Source organism: Patagioenas fasciata, chromosome 17 (genome assembly GCF_037038585.1).
Source record: "Patagioenas fasciata isolate bPatFas1 chromosome 17, bPatFas1.hap1, whole genome shotgun sequence".
Taxonomy (NCBI): Eukaryota; Metazoa; Chordata; class Aves; order Columbiformes; family Columbidae; genus Patagioenas; species Patagioenas fasciata.
Window position 1 is genome coordinate 3,250,131 of NC_092536.1, and position 12,493 is coordinate 3,262,623.

The window sequence follows — 12,493 nt, forward strand, 5'->3', positions numbered from 1 at the left end:
TCCTTTCAGAAATCAGCAGCTTCTTATGAAATATGGAGCTGTTTAAAAACAGACAGCAGCTGCTCCATCCTTGCGTCAGCGAGGGCTCGGCAGAAGGAAGGGGAACGGTAGACGGTTGTTTAGCTGAGATATTCTTCATCGCTACTGTCGTACTGTGTTAACAGAAGGTCTGATCAAATATACACCAGGAAAGTAAGACTTCATGTTTCTTTGTTCCCCTGGAATGGTGCTGGGAGGGGACGGGGGGAATGTTTGAATGAGACTTTTATTTATGTGGTTCAGATAGCTTGGCGTTGCCTGTGCCGGTGGATATGTTGTTCTGCTCTTATTTCTTAGGCTGTTCACTGTATTTTTAGCTGGGAAAAGTCTTTACTTGGTTGTTTGTACAAAACCTCTGCTATGTGATAGAGAAACCTCCGGGGGGGGTAAATATTTAGCAGGGACAGTATTCTCTGTTCACGCTGACTTCCTAACTTGTTTTAAACTTCAAAAAAAATCTCAGCCAGATTATTTAAAAAAGAAAATGAAAAATGAGGAACATTGTTGCACAAGAACTGGAAAGAGCCCAAGTAGTTTGCTTACTGTTAAAATTGCGACATGACTGGAAACATTTGGTAAAGAAAAAATTAATTGCCTGGTGTATTTGTGGTTTCCTGTTGAATCTCAATTTCTAGAGGAGGTTGAAGAAGCCGTGGATGTTTCCTCAGATTACTAGATAGCATGATACCTTGTGTGCATGATGAAAGACCTTCAGCAAAGTGTGCCAGATATCCATGGCTTGCTATAAAAAGTCTCTCCCATCTGGAACAGGACTGTTTTCTCCTTTCTAGTAGAATGGTTTGAGCGGAGATTTAACAGGCAGTGAAGTTTACCCTGGTCCGGTCTTAGTTCGCTGCAGGAAGTCTGAGTGTAGGTGCTATCTAGAAACATCCAGGAGGTAGGGACAGGGACAAGGTCTGAACAGTTTCTCGGCTTCATCCTTTTGATGATGCTCTGCCAGCATGGACTTCCAGTCCGAGAGTCACCTGAAGAATGATGCTCCCATGATCGTTAGCCCCAGGTAGACGTTTTTAATGAACTTTGAAGCCACAGATTGGCCAGGCTTGTAAGGGAGGGTCGGGTCAAGCAGTCGTTCAGCGGAGGAAGAGATTGAATGTGGTGAGAGATCTTTGGCCCATCCCGTGTCACTCTTGAATGACAATCTTGTGCATGTTGAGTTGCAAAGCCAGAGCTCGAGAGAATCAGATGGGAGGAATCCCAGGGCTGCTTGGAGTCCAGGTGTCCAGGGGTGTGAGGGACCTGATCTGGTATCATCCTGAGAATTCACCAAGGTACCTTTGGCCACAGCCCCTGCCTCTGCATCCTCGGTCACCCAGAAGATGTTTTGTGGCCGTGAAAACATAACTTGTGATGACACATGGCTTGAAGTTGGGAAATGCGTGAGGCTCCTCTGGGTATCCCTGTGGGAAGGGAGGAGTTATCCCTCAGACGATTTCCGTGGGGAAACAGTTAATCTCAATGAACACCAGAAATTCTTTTCGGAAGCAAAGGCAGGGGCTGTGTGGGGAGCACGGTTAACCATGGAGACTGGAGACGGGCTGACACTCATACGGGAAAAATGTATGTAGGAGTTTATAACTGTGTGTAAGTGCATTAAAGCTGTAATTGGGGATCACTGAGCTGAAGATGAGCTGCTGGGAAGCTTTCAGGGAGCTGAAAGCAACGTTTGGAGGTGGCTGTTGGCCCCATGACTGCAGGCACCTCATGGCTGAGAGCAGGCACAGCTGCTTAAAATCCGCTTCTGTTTGCCCTGGAAAACAGCAAAGCGATGGGTTTTTTGTGGAATTTGAAAGAATGAAAAACCTATTTTAAAAGCAAGGCTTATCCCATCCTTTAGCTACGTGAAAGTCCCCCATCCAGTTTTCAGTGTGCGTGTGTTTGTTCTTGGCCTTTTGGGAGTTAAATTTTCCTCTTGACTCAACTGTGGAAACAGTCTTCATTTATCATTTCCCAGTTTAGCTCCTGTATTAAAATTATAACAAGGCTGGGGTTTATTTTTGGCTTGTGTACATTTATCTCCTGTGTATCCTTGTGTCTATTATTAGAGTCCTGCTCCGTTGCTAAATGGATTGGCCAAGCTCTTGGGGACAAAATGTTTAAGCATATGACTCGTCTGCAATGCTCCCCAGCCGCTCTGCTTTTGCAGTATTCATAGTGGCTGGGTTTGCTCAGCGTTTGTCACAGCTTGCGGGTTTCAAACACCAATGCAGCGGGCAGAGCCGGCAGATAGGAGGCGAGAAATGGCGAATCGGTCCGGGAGAGGAAGGAGGTGGATGCGGAGAGGAAGCTCCAGCTGAAAATAAACAGCGAGCGGTGGTGTGTGTTCGGGAAGCAGCTGGGTTGCATGGCCAGGGTACAGCCCTCTGAATTATTATTATTTTTCTGTTTGCTTTCTTTCATGATGGGATATTTCTGTTTCGGTCGAATCCTCCGAAGGAGGAGGACCGGTGTGGTGGTTGGTTGGCTATGGTCTTACCCTTTCCTGAACTAAAAAATAAATCGGAAACTTCTTACGGGTTTCGGCCTTGTTTCACAATCCCTGTGACAACCGCTTCTGCCGGTTGGTGGTTGGACACTTGTCCTCAAATCTGTACCTACTCTTAGTCTTGCACAAGTGATTTGTACTTCTGCAGATCTTGCTCATCTCCTGTTTCCATACCCAGCCTGAGCTATTTTTGTTTTCTTTCTGCAATTTGCTACGTTTTATAACTTGGCTATGGAATATCTTAACCACGTTCTTCCTTTGCTTGCAGTGTCCGTTTGTCTGTGTGGCCTCTCACATTTTCTGCAAGTCTGTCCCCGGTGTTAGGAAGATCCTTGTGGTCCTGCCATGCCTTTCAGAGCACTCGCTTGGGATGCTTTGCGAACTTTTTGGAGTAGCTCAGGCAGTGCCTTTGGCGAGGATGTGCTCCAGAACTCACCGGAACAATTAGGGAAGACTCTTCCTGGTGTAGCACGGATTGGGATCGGGTTCTTGATTTTGTTTTTCCTTTTTTGCCTACTTTGTTTCTCTAAAACACATGATGAAATACTTCCCCGCTCCCCTGTTTGCTTTTGTTGTTGGTGTGTTTTGTGTTGTGTTGTGTGGGGGTTTTTTTTAAGCTCTTACTGGCATGCATTTTCTCCTTTCACAGCAACTTCCCTGTCCCGTGGGGTGTGTGTAACCTGGTTCTGCTTTGCTGCTGTGGGCTCGTTCAGTGACTCCGTGGCCGGACCGGGTGATGCTGCTGCAGGGACGCTGCCCGGATCGGTGGCTTTTGCACAGATCCTGCAATGAGTCGTCTTTTCCACCTCCTCCCTTGTGTTCCTCATCCTTTGGTTCCATCACACATGCCACGTGTTGCGCTGTTTCTGCATTAACAACATTTTCTGACATCAGAGCCTGTTCCTAAAGATGCAGCTTGGCCCGTGCGAGGCTTTTTCTCTGCTGCGGGCTCTGCTAGTAGAGACAGGTACATGCCCAGCGTGTGAGTTTTTGGGTTTGGAGGCTGTGGCTTGTGGAGCGAGAGGGCGGTTTGGCCCTGGCCGTGCTGGGTGGTGCAGGAAACTGGAGCTGCATGGTGGGGTCAGCGCATGGGGCTCCGTTACCCCAAAGATTTGCTACTGTGGCCACAAAATCACTTGGCAGGTGGGGAAGAGTTGATCACGCAAAACAGCTTCTGCTAATTGTCAGGCTTTTATATTTGGGTTTGTGATGATTTTTAAAAAATTTTTAAATTTTATCAGCTTTAAAGCGTGCATGATGGAACAGATTAATTGGCTGTGGGAACTGCTGGAGGTATCTTACTGGGATTTTCTGCAAACGTCGCTGCCTTTTGCGTGTTTCGGCGCAGCAGAGTTGCCGTGCACAAGTGGGCAGGAGCACCTGTGAATGTGGCCCAGGTGAGATGTTATTGCCCAAACAGAGATGGAAGAGGCAGTGCAGCTGACTGGTGCGTAGGCTGGTTGCTTACTGGTGTGAGCTGGTACCCTCCCCGGCAGACTCCTCGTGGGGACGAGGTGCACTGTGGGCACAATGGAGCAGAATGCAGCCACACACTTGAACTTCTGCTGGTTGGGCATGTCCACAGGCCTGTGGACCCACCTTCGGCCAGGTCACCTTGCCCACCTCTGCCATGGGGTGGCCTTACGCATCCATTGCTTCATGAACTGCGCTCTCGGTTGGTAATCTTTGGGTCTTCTCCTCTTGCACTTGTGTTCCTGCTGATCTCCTGCAGTCAAATCTACCTGTTTCCTTGTTTTGGGTTGTATTTGGAGCTGCGTTCGTGCTGTGGAGTCTGCTTCATCCCGACTCCGAGTTGAATGTGTCCTGGTCTCGCAGTGTGTCCGCAGGCTCTATGTCATTGAGCGGTTTTGATCGGTTTTGAATCGTTAAAGGTCAAGGCTATTATTGCAGAAGCTTCATTTTTTTAAAAAAGCATCCTTTAAGAGGTGCCATTGATGATTTTCTTTAAATCCTTAGATTTGGGCTTTGAGAGGAAAAAATATTAAATGATGTCTTAAAGCTGAATAAAGAAGCGAGTATTGAATGTTTTAATGTCTTACAGATGCTGTGGGGTTGCAGGGTTTTATTTTAAATTTAACAATGGGCGTTGGAGCGGCTCCAGCGCCGTAAAGAATAGTCTCTTTAATTAAGGGTTGGAGCTGGAAGAGCATGTGTAGTGTGATGCCATTTTAAAGTTTCAGCGGGGCTTTGTAGCTGTAACTTGTGATTCCCCATCGTGGATCACACGTCCGAGTGCTGGGGCTGTTCCTTGCCTGGAGAAGGGAGGCTGCTCTCTGTAAGGGCAGCAAGGTTTCTGCAGAGGTTTTAGCTCTCACTTTATTTAACTTTCTCTTTTTCTGTGGCTCCTTTTGCCCGCTTGGAGGGTGCAGCATCTTTGCAGGGACATGGTGCGTTACACCCAGACAGAAACATCATCTTTGTTTTTCCAAAATATTTCTTTTATCCGTTCAGGTTGGGAAGATGGTGTTTTGTAGCCATGTTCTTCCATGTAATCTTGGTAACAGCAAGTTTTGGGGGAGGGTGTGGGGAGCCGACAGGAGCCGGGGATGAGATGTGGTCTGCTCAGGACAGCATCACTGGAACCCACTGGGGTTTCCCTGGAGCAGCACAACGTGGAGTTTATCCATGTTGAGCAGGGCAGGGCCGAATCCCATCCCTACACACATCCCGAGGTTTGGTCTCTCTGTGGCTTGTTTGCCTGTTACTCACTGGGGTGGAACCCAGAAAATTGGCCACTAAAAAGAAAAAATGCGTTATTATTCTCTCCTAGAAAACACAAGTGTTCCAGGCATGTAGCCTTGAGTTCTCATCTGGCAGAACAGCGTTAAGAGATTTAAGGCGATGTCTTTTACTCCAGCCCATTCTCAGGTAGATGCTCGGTGCTGCTTGTGGTTTTTCCCCATGTGTGACTTGGGCTCTGCAGTAGCACGACGTGCATTTAATTATATGAGGCAATCACTGCTGCTTTTGGCCATCTCAGAGGGGTTTTTTTCGTGTAAGAACCAGTGTCTGCCAGGGTTTGCTGCATCCTGCTTTGTGCGAGGACAATTGCGTGACTCTTTTTCGGATAGTTGCCGTGAGAATTAGGCTCTTCTGTGGCATTAGGAAGTGCAACCTCGTAGCCAAGGCTGAGCAACTGCGAGCCTGCCTGGTACCAGGGAACCATTATGGTTTGTATTTAGTGCCTCCTGGTATGTTTATCCCCATAAAATACTTAATTGAACTAGAGCTCCAAGCAATGTTATCACCTTTGCACATTAAAAAATCATAATCATGCTCTCCAACTTAATGAGATTTAGAAAGAAATGTTCTTTATTTTTTGGTGGTGTTTGCCTCTTGGTTTTGGAGTGTTAAAGGCTCCCCTGGGCGGTGCGTTGGAGCCTTTTCCTTGGGGGGTTGTGGAGTCACCGGCCTCCACGCGGGTTTCCCAGAGCCCTTGCCAGACTCGGAGCCGGATCATGAGCCCTGGCAGCTCTGCTTTGAGTGTTCAGAAAGGCGCTCACTGTACTTTTGTGGTGGCCTTGGCGCTCTGTTTTTTTAAATTTTCTCTTTAATTTCTATTGTTTTCTTTGCTTATTTGCCAACTTGCAAAATTCAGTGAATCGCGGAGGGTGAGTTTTACTCTGAGCCGCAGAGTGGGCACAGGGCTCCTGCTCAGGGGTGTGAATGAGGTTGGTGTGATGGACCTGCTGGCCTTTGAGGGTTCAGGGTCTGTGCCTGGGGAGGCTTTTGTGTCATCCTGGGCAGCTTTGTGTGGTTATTAAGGGCAAATCTGAACTTCACGTGATCTTGGGAGCTGCTGCGTCTTTGTGTTAGCTGCTCGTTTGGCTAGGATTTGGTTGAAACTCAATCACGAGGCTCCTTCAGCAGTCTTCACTGCGCCATGGGCTTGAATGACGATTTGAGTGTCTTCTCAGAGTCTTGCTACTGGTCCTTGGGCTCGCTGGGATGCTTTAGTGCTTTTAAACCATTCAGCCGCAGAATGAGCCCAAACTGTGTGTGGGCAGGTTGCTCTACCCTGCCCCAGCGGCACGGGGCAGCTGGTTCTCCAGGACATCCCGACGCAGACAGAGATCCATGCGGAGACAGCGATCTTGTTCTGGCAAAAAGCACAGAGCCTGGCCAAGCAGAGCTGACCTAGGCCGCCTTCTTTATTCACCATTGACAGTTTATGGGATTTACAGGTACGGGCCTGGACTAAGATGTTTACATAAGATGTTTTTCCACTAATTGTTGTTAAAAACACACTAAACTCATGGGATGTTTGTCTCGCTTGTTTTTCCACTCATTCACAGACCAGGCCCAAGGACATTCGCACATCCCATGCACTTGGGGGCAGTCATCCGGCCCGAGATACCGTTCTCATGAGCCTGGGCGATAACTCTTTACAATTATGAGAAACGTACTTCAACATAATTTGTCCAAGGCCCTTTATATTTTATTATGATCTGATTATGTTAGTATTATTTCTTTGACCGTCCAGATGGTCGTGTTAGTATTGATCCCCTTTATCATCCAGGTGGCTGGAACCGCACATCTTGCTTTCCCACGTTTTTACTTTCCAACACATCCCTGCAACACAGTCCCAAAAAATGGCTGAGTTCTCCCAGGACTTGCTGAGATAGGATTTGGTAAGCGTCTCGCTACCCTGCAGCTCTGCAAATCGCACACAGAGCCCCACAAGCCTCACCCTTGCTCACACGGGAAGGCGATGACAAAATCGCATGCACAGGTGTTATTTTGCTGCCTGTTTTCTCTCGAGCTGGGCTGGCCGAGAGGAGAACCTCGCGCAGAGCTTGCCGGAGCGAACACAACAGAGCAAACCTACCTGCTGAGCGAAATAGAGCCGGAAAAACCCCGACACTGCGCTGAATCTGTGGCAGCTGCTGCAGATGCTGCGCTGGTGAGAAGTCAACAAATCCATCAGAAATGGTCCCCGGGAAGAGGAGCATCCCCTGCACCTCCGGACCGCGCGGCTGGGTGATGCCGGGCGGCGGCGCAGGAAGGAAACGGTTAAAGGGGGAGAGGTTGTGGAGCCGGGTTAGCCATCAGATAGCTAATATTTTAGAGGTTTTTTCAGAGCTCAGCTATAAAAAGGCCGTAGCAGTATTTCAACTCGCGCATTGTCTGCTGGAAGCCAGCCAGCGTTGCCATGCCGACGAGGAATTATTACTTGCTGCCAGAGCTGGAGGAAAAGCTCATACTTTTGGCTTCAAAACAGGAGGGGTGGACTTATGTAATCCACTGTGTTTATAGGCTGAGACTGGCAGGAGCATTGAGAAATAATTACAGGCTTTCCATTTCATTTCCAGCTTGGTTTTAAGGCTGTGTGGCCTCTCTTTTATTTATTTATTTTGAAGTTGAGAGGGTTTGGCTGCTAAAGATGCAGGAGGTGGCGGAGGTGATGCGGGGATGCTGCTAGGTAAGTCCTCCCCCTTTTCCCTCCCCGGCCTGGCCGGGCTGCTTTTGTTTTGGTGGCGTTTTGTCTGGAGAGCTAAACTAGGCCACAGCAGAAAGAAGTTGCTTTGAAAAACTGGGACTTGGCCCGTGGACACAGACACAGTGTTGAGCGGCGGAGGCTGCGAATACGCTTTTGCGGTTGCCCGGAGGTGGCCGGTGTTTGCCGAGGGAGGCGAAGCGCGAGGTTTTGTGAGTCCCAGGTGATTTTATCCCTCCAACCCTTCTTGGCTTGGAGCATGTGGTTTTTTTTTTGGGGGGGTGGGGGGGAGAAGTAGCGACAAGGAAAATGAGAGGAAAAAGTTGTTTGTTTTATTGCTGCACATCTTGGTCTCCCGTGTTGCTCCGTCGGCTGGAAAGGGATTTGTCGGGGTGATCGGAGCGGTTTTGCTGATGTTTTGTGCTTTTGAGAGGCGAATTGTGAAGTTTCGCCTGTTATTAAGGTGGGTTCGTTGGTCCCGGGTGCAGTCAGCAGATGATGCTGTAATTTGGGTTTGCCTGAAAAGCAACGCGCCGCGTGTTTTGACTTCGGTCTGGCCAGTGGGAGTTGGCAGCTGCTGTTTTCCTGCTGGCCGTTGCATAGAGGGACTTAACGCTGGTGAACTCTGCTCGCAAAACTTTGAGGTTGGGTGGTTTTTGCTGGTTTTAAGGGTTGTGGTCCTGTAGTCCTGGGGAGGATGCGGTGGGAATCCTGTTCCTGGGGGGGATTGCTGGAAAACCAAGGAGGGGGGTGTGCTGGGACCCGAGGGCTGGATGGGGATGAGCTGTGCCTTGCTTCGCTGTGCTCCCTTCTCCTTCCGTAAATGAGAATGAGACCACTGTGACATCTTAAATCTCTCTGGCTGTAAAGCTCCTAAGAGCGGACGAAGCCCCTTTTTGGAGGGGATATGAAGGGGAATGCTTTGGTACGCTACAGACTTGCTGTGGATGTTACAAAGGTGTGTGGAGGCTGCGATGGGCTGTGATTGTTACTATTTTTTAATGTTTTCCTTCATTGCACGGTGTCCTACGAGGGAGTTCCATTCTCAGTCGGTGCTAATCTGTCTTCTTGCGGTTGTGGCGTGGTGTGTACAGATTAAATATCCCTGCTGTGCCAGTAGTCGGCTCTAGAGAGGGGAGTCCAGCGCTTTTTAGGGGCAGTTACAGTCCCATATGACCATGTTTGGGCCTTAACTTGAACTATAGGGGTGTCTCGATGGAACTGATGTACGTGAGGGGGTGTTGCAGAAATAAACTGCTTTTTCCACACTTTCCCGCAGTTACAGGCAAGAACTTGGGAAAGTAGTGTCGCGCTTGGAGTCGGGAAGTGTCCCTTGAAACAGCAGGTTTGATGGGTGTTATCAGAGACACATGGGTGCGTTATGCAAAATAATTCAACGATTTAATGATCCGTAATAGTGCTTGCTTTAACTCCTACCACAGATGCTGTTGGACTCAACACAAGTTACATTTGTTACTGCAAGGCTGCTTTTTCCCCCCCCCTCCTTCCTCTGGGATTCATGCCAAGATGAACTGTATGTTCTGTTCTGAAGAGCTATGAGTAATGTATGTGTGAATCTATAATATAAGTAATACGAGTGTATAAAATGTGTGATATGCAGGATTGGTGTATCCTGCGTCTGCACAGCGCCGCACACACGCTCAGCGTGTGTTCAGAAATAGGGTGCGATACATGTCTGGGCAAAATTAACAACATGCCTTGGAGTTCCTGCTCACCGCGGGTCCCGGGGAGCTGAACCGAAGTCCTCGTCGCTCCGTTTGCCTGTTTCATTGCCCTTTTGGAGGAGCTGCAAATCAGGGTTGGACGTCCCTCCTTGTGCTTGCAGGGGAGAAATCAGCCTTAGCAAAGATGAGAGGAGATGTTTGCACTGTGTTCTGTTTCCTGAGTAGCTGGTGGGGCCGTGGGGTGTGCAGGGGGGCTGTGTTGTGGTGCAGGGTGTGCTGGGGTCCCGCACTAGTGAGGGCCACTCGGGGGCCGCTGTGCAAGTGATGCACTCCAGGGCAGGCCTGCTACTTCTAATGGGATTTTTTTCTTTTTTAGATGAAATAAAATGGGCTTTCTCTCATAAATTATTTTTTTTTAACGTGAAAAATGAGAAGGTGGCAAGTGGCCAATTCCCCCGCCTCCCTCTTTCCAGCTCCGATGAGGTCATTGCCTCTTAAAGTTTATACCACGCGCTGCAAGACGTGGCTGGAGGAGTGAGAAGGCAACAAATGGCTCTCTCGGGGCGGGGGGAACGATGACCGCCTGTCCCTGAAATATTAGCGAGCTGTAAGTGATGCCTGAGCAGGATTTGGGACTAGGGAGGGGGCCTGGATGGGAAAGCTTTGCAGGATGCGGATCCAGGTGGGAGGGAGCACCCTGGTCCCTGTGCTGTTGATGCTCCGGGGTGGGGAGGACGTGGGTAGGAGAAGAGGGTGGGTGTGCATGATCCGTCCTCAGAGTTGGCCCAAAGGGGTGTGAATTGTTGGTGACTTTGTGCTGTAGTCCAGAAATCAACTATTTGCTGCGTCAGAAAAGGAGGAGTTGTGGGGTGGCAGAAGGTGTGCAGATTGTGCAGAGAGAAGCCAAGAGAGATGGATATCACTTGTTTTTGTCGGTGTTTTTTTTTAATACCGTTGTAAAGCCCTTGGCAGCAAGCGCTGCGCAGAAGCGTGGGTTTGCCTTTGCAGTTTGCTCTGTACCATGGGGCGCTGTACGCAGCCCCCCATCTGCCAGCTGTGGGTTTGGGAGGTGGGCACCCGCTTCCACCATGGGTTGTGCAAACTGAACCCAGGAGGAGGCTGTGGGAAGGTGAAGGTGTGTGGAGAGGACAGGACGAGGCAGCTGTGAGGTGTCATCTGCCACCCAGGAGGTTTCTGAGCAGAGAATTAACACTGAGAGTGCGGATCGGGCAGCACCTGCAGCGCTTTGCAAGGACACGGAGGTCTGCTTGCTGATGCTGGGAACTAACACATCCTTTTTAAAATAAGAGCAAGGAGGTGGCTGTTCGGTGTATAAATGAGTACCCAAGGGCCCTCGGTGTGCCGGTGTCAGCAGCCTAAAGCTGTTGGCTTTGGTCTGGTGCAGGGGGAGATCGGCGCTGGCCTCCCCTGCACCACGGCTGGAAGTGGAGTGCGGCTGGAAGTCAGTGAGGGACAGGACTCGGGGGGGTTCAAGGTGCTGCAGCAGTTTTAGGCATAGACTTAAAATAAAATAAAATTAAAATCGCTGTTTCGTCAGAGTTTATTCATTCTGTGGAAGCATTTAAGTTTGGAGAAGAGGAGAGCGAGGGGTGACCTTATTAATGTTTATAAATATATAAGGGGTGAGTGCCATGAGAATGGAGCCAGGCTCTTCTCAGTGGCAAACAATGAAAGGACAAGGGGTAACGGGATCAAGGTGGAACACAAGAGGTTCCACTTAAATTTGAGAAAAAACAACTTCTCAGTGAGGGTGACAGAGCCTGGCCCAGGCTGCCCAGCGGGGTTGTGGAGTCTCCTTCTCTGCAGACATTCAAACCCGCCTGGACACCTTCCTGTGCGACCTCTCCTAGGCGTTCCTGCTCCATGGGGGGATTGCACTGGACGATCTTTCGAGGTCCCTTCCAATCCCAAACATACTGTGATACTGTGATCCCGCTAATTGCAGCTGTTGTTCTGCTGCACCCCAGTGATATCTTCAGTTCACTTCTTTGTCTTTCTGCTTCTCCTTAGCAACCTTGTTGATTATTTTGTTCTTTTTCTCCTGTCGACACGATACAATCACTCCTTGTTAGCCTATCTTGCTCTTTCCCCTTTCCAGGAAGGGAAGGAGCAGGGGAACCAGATCTGATAATTCCAGTGAGCAGAACTGTTCCCCTGAGCCCTTTCTAAAGGAATAAAAAGGCTCTCCTTCCTCTGCTTTTCTTTGAGCACGAGCACTTTACCCTCTTGGATTCCCTGCAGGCTCCTCATACTGCTAAAATTGAAACATCAAGATGTCTGAGGCAGCAGGAATTACCATCAGTGTTTTGACACCTGGAGGTACAATTTCTATTAGCTTTTATATAAAAACAACACCAGTTTTGCCAACAGAGCTCTTGTTAAATAATGCATGAAGACCCCACTCCTGACAGTAGGTATTTTTTGTTTCACTTCCCTGGACTGTTGGATAATGGCTTAATTTTTGTGACCATTGGGGAGAGAGATACACGCAGGGAAATATCTATGTGGACGCACAGGTGTTTAACTCCTGGGCAGAGAGTCAATTAGCCTGTTTGCTAATTAACGTGGATAGTTGGGGGAAAGCAATTTAAGGTGGTTCTGTTGAGAAGGCTTGGGTTGCTGTTCTATCCTTTTGGAAGGAGCAGAAGGCAATCTTCCGAAACCCTTGATGGTAGGTAGGACTGCTTATATGTGATCTAAGAGACTCCAGGAGGGGCTGGAAAAGGAGATGAGCTCGGGGTCATCGCAAACAAAGAACCGCTAATTTGCTTTTTTGCCTGGATG

General features: G+C 48.9%; 1 protein-coding gene across 18 annotated transcripts in view; it reads left to right on the top strand.

The window, feature by feature from the left end:
• The window catches only part of NCOR2 (nuclear receptor corepressor 2), a 213,762-nt gene that overhangs the window by 39,379 nt on the left and 161,890 nt on the right, over positions 1–12,493 (top strand). The window contains exon 1 of one of the 18 annotated variants that reach the window (XM_071816033.1): positions 7,970–7,988. The exons of the other annotated variants lie outside the window; for them this stretch is intronic. The gene's annotated coding sequence lies outside the window, so the exon portion shown is untranslated. Of the gene's footprint in view, positions 1–7,969; positions 7,989–12,493 lie in introns of those variants that run through there. 18 annotated transcript variants of the gene reach the window in all.